This window comes from Strigops habroptila, chromosome 6 (genome assembly GCF_004027225.2).
Source record: "Strigops habroptila isolate Jane chromosome 6, bStrHab1.2.pri, whole genome shotgun sequence".
NCBI lineage: Eukaryota > Metazoa > Chordata > Aves > Psittaciformes > Psittacidae > Strigops > Strigops habroptila.
In genome coordinates this window covers 29,365,143-29,373,798 of record NC_044282.2, presented here as the reverse complement: position 1 = coordinate 29,373,798, position 8,656 = coordinate 29,365,143, and positions in this window count along the sequence as shown.

Here is an 8,656-nt window from a genome sequence, read left to right as displayed (position 1 = left end):
CACATGCAGCTTTGTAATCAGTACAATTTTTATCAGGTTCCATGAACATTCTCAGGGACTCTTCCCAGGACACAAACGTAAGCAGTTTGTTTCAGTACATTTACAGATCAGTCTTGAAGAAGACTGGTATTACCCACCTTACAATACAGAAAGGCTGATTCTCAGAGATTGCCTCCCATTTGCAGCCAAGGTGTATAGTGCTTGTGGGCAAAAGCTTGACACCCTGCAAAAAGCAGGAACAGGTGCCTGTCCAAGCAGGAGGTGGAGATAAGCTAACAGAGATAGGCATAGACAGAGCAGGCATGTTGCCTATCCACCATCAGACAAGATCTTCTCTTTCTGCTTGCTTTCCCTTTGCCTTTCCAGCCTCCTGAGTATGCAGCTCCAGCCAAACCTCTCCATTAGGGTCACCAAGAATATTACTTGTTCTCTCATCACAGTCCAGTGCCACACTGAGCTTTAGTATCCATTTACCACACTCATGACCACTCATGGCTCAAGGTGGGGCACCACCTTGGGCCCCAAAACAGCCCACGCTGGGGTAGGTAGCATATAGAAGGAAGTATATAGAACTATCTTAGGACTAACAATGCATGAGGCATATGAGGAGCCAGCACAGCCAGCTCAGCTGGCTATTTCACAGGAGGGTGGGATACTCCTGTGCAGTGCTCAATGCTACTATGACCCTAAGGCACATCAAGACTTTCGCCCTTCTCTTTTTGATGTCTCACAGCTGCTTTAGCCCTAAATCAAACTCCTCCACACCCAGCCACAACTTCTCCCAGCTCCAAATATTGCCAGTGGCACATTCTCTAAAAAACACCCAGGGAAGAGGAGGGCTTAACATACTTGATTCCCAGTTTGCCAGATTGAGCTCATTCAAAGCTCTGAACAGTTTGCAGTAGTTGTGTTGACAGTAACCACCCAGGAGCATAAATCTAAACAAACACTCTACAGCACTAAGTAATCAAATGGAAATAATGATTTACTTCACTCAGCAGACAAAAAAATTAAAAACCTCGGGGGAGGACTTGTGATCGCTCAAGCCATATTCAGTGGGCATACCCTCAGCCGCCTCACAAACCCAGCCACAGAAAGGTTAATTGCACTGTGCTTGTCCAGATTAATGTGTTGCAACCCCAGGTAGCACTCTGAAGATTTAGCCTCTGAGCTTTCAGGCAGAATATTGTCACTCCCCTGAAGGAAAAGTAAAAGTCACGCTGGTTTCTGCAATCCTTCCACTATCAACAATATACAGCAGCTCCAGTATCACACCAGATTCAGTCAGGGTCTTTAATGTAAATAGGAACCACAAAGCGACATAAAAATTTGGCAGCCTTCTCTGTCTCTGTTTTGTGGGACTGCAGCCTGAAGAAAGCTGAGGGGTGAAATGGTTTAGCTAAAGTTAGCCTGGCCTTTAAAGTCTCTTCCCAAGGTCCCTTCCATCCCTGTTTCCTGCGACTGCTGACTGGTCAAAGCAGAGCAACTCCTAAATGCATTCCTAACTGCACACTTTAACCTCTTAAAAAACAAATAATTTAAATATGTAAGAAAATAGTCTTACCCTTTCCTCTAACTGGAGGATGTCCCCTACTTGAAAAAGAATAAAAGATGTATTCACTTAGCACTTAGATGACATTCCTAAGCCAAGTTCAGAGACTACACAAATGGCACGGTTTCCTTAAATAAGCTATAGCAACTGGTGCTTTTCACTAAAATTTTACATTACTTTTCATTTTCATAGGGATTTTTTTATTTCTGGATCTCAAAGCCCTTGCCAAAGGTAAATGACTGCAAAATAAACCTTTGAAGGAGCTCAATTCTAGCAGCTATGTGTTGTATAAGAAATTGGTTATGAATGTATAATTTAGGGCTTCAGGGAAAATTTTAAAGCCAGATATAAAATAAAGACTTAATAGTCCTCTCACTGAAGTCCGTTGGAACATGACTGGATTCTAGATGATGACTGGAGGTTACTGTTTCCCCACAGAAATTCAATGAGTCAAGCATTATGCTAATTCTTTTCAATTATTAAAGACAGGCATCCTTAATATCAACGTCTGCAAATTGCTCACACATATGGCAAGCTGTGTTGAGTGTGTTTTGGGGTGACAGAAAGGAAGGGGCAAGGGGAGAGTATTTGAGTGTACAAGCATAGGGATGCAGTTGGAGAAAGATTTCTTGTTGTTTTTTATTATTTGTTATTAATATATATATCACCCCAGGACCTAGAAACCCAACATTTACTAAATTCCTGCTGTGTGAAGTGTTCTGCAGATTGAAAATGCTGCCCTAGCCACCTATAGCCTCAGTGAAGAGGCAACAGACCAGTACAGGCAGAAAAGAACCCATCAGACAGTTTGACTGGCATGATAGACAACAGCACCTAGATGCCAGTGGCCTCATCATTGCCACGTCCTGGCAGAAATTACAGACACCAAAAGCTATTTTAAGGGAAGATCCAAGGGAGGACTGGGGATCATAGCCCAGCATCTTTAGTATGAATGAGAGATGCCAGGCTGGCTAACACAACTGATTAACAGTATCTTCTTCAGGTGTTAGCCACTGTGAGTAGCTTGTATTACTGCTTTAACATGCTACTCTACCTTAGAGGTTGTGAGAAGGTGGTTATTTTAGGATAGATATAGTATCATTCTCCTTCGCCCATATTACTTCTACGCAGAGTTTTCTCAAATTTTTCTGTGCAGCACTGGAGAGCTTTAGGCACCTGCTGAAAACTGGGGATAATAATTGCCTTTTTTCTGTCTCACTTGTTTGAAGGCAAGGTGCTGCCTTGCACCAGGCAAGAGAGGCAGGTGCTGCCTTTTAATATCATTTGTGTAACACCTGTATGACAGATCTGAACAAGGGCCCCTAGAAAGTCCTTCAGCACAAGTAGTAAAAACAATAATAAAGTGATTCTACCTTTCAAAGCGTAGACATGGACCGTAATAGTACCAGTCATGTCAGGAAGAGCCTAATGGCAGTTTACTCACAAGAACCTGATCTTCTCCCTCACTATTGGCAGCCAGAGGCACCTCTAACTAATGGCATGTTAGTTAGAGGCAGCGCAACAAGGGAAGACCAGCGTGACACAGAAAGAAAAACAACCCAGTGGTGTGTGGAGAAAGCATTCAGCCAAGCACAAGGGAAGCAGCTACTTTGTCACTTGTAAGGCTCTGTAAAATATAGCAATCTGAAAAGAAGAAAAGAATCTTTAAAATAGCACTTCATTTTTCCCTTCTTTAAAGATTTGTCACCCCCATCATTTTCTTTTCTGTGAAGTTCTCCTCACCATCAAAGCATTTTAATTTTAATATTAAAATGACATATCACTTTTTTCCTCTTTCCTTTTATGTAGGGAAGTGGAGGAGGATTTGAACATTTTCTTTCATTGATGGATTTATTTTCTTCAGTCTAAAACTGATTTTGAAGTTCTAAGCAGGTTTAGAAGCTCTGGTAGAAATTCAACAACCTTCTATTTACTTAATTAGAAACAATATTTACATCTCTGTCATACTATGCAAGGGCATTAACATACTCTTTGCAACTGTTTCATTGAAAGCCTTTCTGCAGGTAAAGCAGGACTAAGCACAAGAGGAAGCTCACCTTCCAAGGTGTTGGGTCTGTTGTCTCTCAAACACCTTCCCCCAGCACTGACTGGTATCCTCAGTTTGGTAGTAGGATAAAAAGTCTTTCTCCTTCCAGTTGTCACTTTGAATCTGGGTGAGTTTGGCAGTCGATAGCAGCCGTCACCTCTTAAGCAGGTACTGGATAACCACTGAAGGTCAAGCTGTGGTTGGTATGAGACATTTTGTAACCCTTCTGCCAGGACCTGGGTGGAAACAGTAATAGGTGGGTTCACATTTAAGGGTAAATCACGCTAAAGAACCACTCAAGTCATCTCCCAGAAAACAGGGAAAATTATCCTGAAGCAATGAGCAGTGTAAATGACTCAGTAAGCAAACTGTCCCCACGGGCAAATAGGAAACAATTGGCTTAACAAGGAATATTTTTATTAAGGGCAGAAAACCAAAATTACTCTAAACAGCCAGATAAACCGGGCAACAATAAGTCATTCTCAAAGCACAACTGCAATTTACAGTCTTTTCTTCTAGGGAGAGAACAGCCATGCCAGCTGGATGCCTTTCCCCTTCTTTGCCAGTGCAAGATTTTACAGCCTTTCGACGCCCCATCTGAGCTGAGCAGGCTGGTTGTGGGTGGCCCTCGGCTCTGCCCAAGCTGCTCCATTGTCCACCACCTCCCATCAGTCCTTCCTCCACCACAGCCATGCGTGCGTGTTACCTACACAGCATGGGAACATCTCTCCTCCTGCCCTTCTGAGTGGTGCAAAGGACTCAGCTGGAAGATGCCAGTTCTGCCTCCTGCTTTCTGACCAGCCCATGAAAGTAAGCAGATGTCACCCACCTCTGAGAGCAAAGACAGCTGGCAAACGGCCCTCGGAGCAGCAGGACATGCTGATGGCTTTCCTGTGTCTCAAGAAAAGTGACTTCTGGGAGGGAGGTGAAGAGGAAGCAAGCAGGGGGCGAAGGGAGGAATGGCATGTGGGATACGGTCCCCTGGCAGGAGTGAGAACAAACAATCACACCCAGACACCCAAGCAGAATCACGATGATGAAACTTGAAAGGAAACAAGAAAACTCAATTAGTGTCATACTTTTTCTTTTTTTCACTCCCTGGGGGTGAAAATGTAGTTTACACAAACCCTGGACAATACTGTGTTTTATCAAGGGCAGAATTAAAAAGAATTTAAGAACTCCTTGTTCCCAGTGAGAAAATCATCCCTATCTTGTACTGAAAGTACATCTTGACAAAGAATGCTGCTACCAATAAAAGCTCATGCAAAATTTTGAAGGAATGATCCCCAAGATCCTTAAATATTAACTTTATAGGACTCGGTTAATGTCTTTGCTGCAGAGAAATGTAAGAATAATGGAGACAGGACCAGCAAGTCCTGAACCAGCTCCTGTAACAGTAAAGAATTCTCTAGAGCAAATAGCATCATTATCAATAAAAATGACATTTCATTTACTGCAGTTTTTGTAAGAATGCCTATTCTGTTCACAGAAATCTGACGTTGATTACAAAAGTCAGGAGTTTTCCAAGTAGTGATGGAAATTACCTGCCCTTTTCTGTATCTAACATTTACTTTCCCCCCTTCATTTAGCCTCCTTGGTAGCAGCTAAATGAAGGGGGGTAGCAAACTGATTTAACTAAATTACTGCAGCCTGCTCAGGCAGACACAGTTATGACAATACAAAGGCATTAATATATTTATAGGTGGTATCAATTAATACTCATATCAACATAGTAGTTATACAGATTTAAATACATTTTTATACTACTCCCACAATCACTGAGTAGAGGCAAGCCTTCTGAATAAACAATAGCTGTAGGAAGCATGCACAATAGTTGGTAAACTTTTATATCATCTTGATTGATTGCTAAAGTTGAGAGGAAAAATTTCCTCCAGGATACTAAAAGCCAGAAATTTTTTAAGGCAAAAAATGGTATTTTATTGGTGGATTTATTTTAACTGCAGAGCTAGACAGATTTCAGATTGCACACAGTGACAAAATGACACTATCAGTTGTCCCACTTTGAACGTGACCATTATACTATTGCTTGGTCCTGTCTGTCTTTTGGAGGTTTTTTTGTTTCTAAGCAAAACAAAAAAAGGCTATGTCAGTCTTTTTGTTCCAACTTTGGGCAGCATGAGGGTAATGGGGGGACAGCTCATGATGATGTGAAATAACCAATAAATAGATGGATATATCACAGCAGAGCTGGAAATTATCAGTTGATGATGAAACTGTTAAGGGTTATCTAACAGGCAAACATCTCCAACCATGCAGAGTTCCAAGTAATTCATACTTTTTGATTATCTTGTCACCAAATGTTTAACATGATTCAATTTTTATTATCTTGTCACCAAAAGTTTAACATGTATTCAATATCACATTAAACTTTGCTCATAATAAAGAGGCCATAAGTCAAAGCATTCTTCAAAAATTTTGTATTGAAATTTTTATAACATCTGGATAAATTATGCAGGTGATTTGGTCGTATTTTCTTAAAACCAACAGCAGTGGCCGCTTGAAGCTCTGAGCGTGCAGTAACCATTCTGATCAAGATGAAAGAAGAAGCAGAGAGCACAACTCATCAATTTCAGAGAATGCTCTTCCTCATTGCAATCAAAGCCATCTGAGACATCTTTGTAGAGCAGGTGAGAAATTTTTCAATTAATGGTTCCCATCTACCTAGTGGCAATTCTTGACTTGCTAAAAATTTCTGTAGAAAAGACAGCCCTGACAGATTTCTTCAAAAAGGGAAATGCAAGTTTTCAAATTCTTGTACGGTTTCATTCGAGGAAAAACATTACAATTTGTGTACTCAAAGTATTTTGTTTTGAAATTTAAACAAAACCACCATATACTTTCACTTGAGCTTGTGCTCTCAAGATTTTTAATCACAAAGACTTTTGAGATTTTAATTTTGCACTGTAACCAAAAGGAAAATTTTTGAAACTTGAAAATTCTCCCTCTCTTTTTGCCTCTCTTTTTCTTTTCCCCTCTGACAATTGATTTATGAATAGTTTGGTTCAATAGAACAGGCAGAGACAATGTTCAATGGGACGTCTCAACATGGTCTCTCAACATCTTTTCCTCCAAAATGAGTTTTCAGCAAAATAAATAAAATTTCAAAAGACAGTGAAACGATTCCATCTAATTTTTCTTATCAGCTTTGACCACATTATTTACCTTTTTTTCCACTAACATACTGCCTGTTTCCTATCTATATTTTGATCTCTTTGGGTTTGCTTAAAAGCTTGGCAACAAAAACACTACATGAGAGAGATCGAATTCTTAGTAAAAGATAAACTCAACTCATTAGTAAGTTGCTTTACAGCAGGAGTCACCATGCTCCTCTTGCTGAATCATTTCCACGGGCAATGTATTGCAAACTTACCATGAATATACTGAGACAGAAGAAAGTAATTTCTGTAGCATTTTAAAGCCACAAAACTTTATGAAAATTTTAGATATTAAATGTTATTGGTCCTAATAAATCTGAGATCATGCAGACTGAAAGTTTGTCCAGTGAGAACCAGAGAGATATGTCCCCGTAACTCTGATACAGTACAGCTTTACTGCCACCATTTCCCAAAACCACAAGCTAGGGACCTTATTAAACAAAGCACATAAATTCACAGCCTCCTTCACTTACTTATAAAAGAATCAACCAAGTCGTACTCTTTAACACATTCTGTCAGCTGGAAGGACACTGGCAGCCAGTGGATTTTAATGTGGGTTTTCCAGAAAGAAGATATCTACTTGATCTCTTCTGATACAGCTCTCATTGGAAATAGATGTTATGTCAACAAAATCACCTTTTTTTATCTTTGAATGATGTCTTGAAAAAGATGTGACATCAGAGGTTTATTTTTTAGCTGATAGAAGAGAAAAATAAAAAAGAATGGGACTATTATTCCATAGCAAATCTGAGTCTATCTAACCATTACCTTCCTCTCTGAGTTGCGACTTCCAGTTCTACCACCAATAAATTTGAGAAGGTTTACTGTGGTTAGTGTTGGGAACCTCAGCCTCACTACAGCTCATTACCTAAGTCTCACAATCCATTTGATACAACCTAATCCATTAGTAGTTATTTTCCCATTTAGGTCCACAGCTGTTATTTCCCTTCTGACATATGAACAGACGTTAAAATAGGCAGTGAAGAAAACTCAGGTGACAGACTCCACATCATAAGGGTCATAGTCAGAAGTCTTCAATGCAATAAGCAGCATCAACAAAACCTAAATAAATCATAACAGACAGTGCGATACAATAAATAAATAAACAAAGGGTTCAAACACAACAGTGACACAATGCGAGTAAAGAAGAACAGTTTAATGTTGAGAGAGAGAGAGAGAGAAATTAAATGCCTAGCTGTATGAGTAGCAAAGATGATGAAACTTGGTTTCCTGCTAATCTGTATCTCAAGACTGTGCTCTCCTCTGGACTTTGATTTCTAAGCAACATGACTCCACATCAGCTTCTCCTCTGATGGGGCATGAATCTTCTGCCTCCTCTACCTGACCAACTATTTTCACAAAGCTTGTAGGGGTTTATTATTTTTCTTGTATCTTTACCTTTCCGACAAGCTTAGATGAAATCATCTTATACATCCAAAAGTTTGGGGCCAGTGTTGTCAGGACTGTGGACAACTGACCAACAGATAGACAAATGCAGTGCATTTTCATAATTCTTGTTTGCTCAGAACAAAACAGGCTAAAATAAAAACCTGCTCTTGGACCAAAAGTTGAGCAAACCTGTTATTTTCAGGAATAAATGGAGGGGGGTGGGGTGAGGGGAGACAATTAAGTGGGACTGCATATGGAATAATTAATAAAGGACTCAGAGACACAGAAAGAGAGAGAGGTTAAATATAGATACGGAAAAAGGGAAGTAAATTTTGAGAAGAAAAAGGTTGCAGTAGGAGAGAGCGAGGGCAATGGGGAAGGTAAGTTGGCTGATGAGAATAAGGAGCTCGGGACCCTGTCAAGCCATCATTGTCACAGCCTCTGGTCACCTCGTTTTTCTTCTGATTTGACTTCAGTGCTACAAAAAGTCTG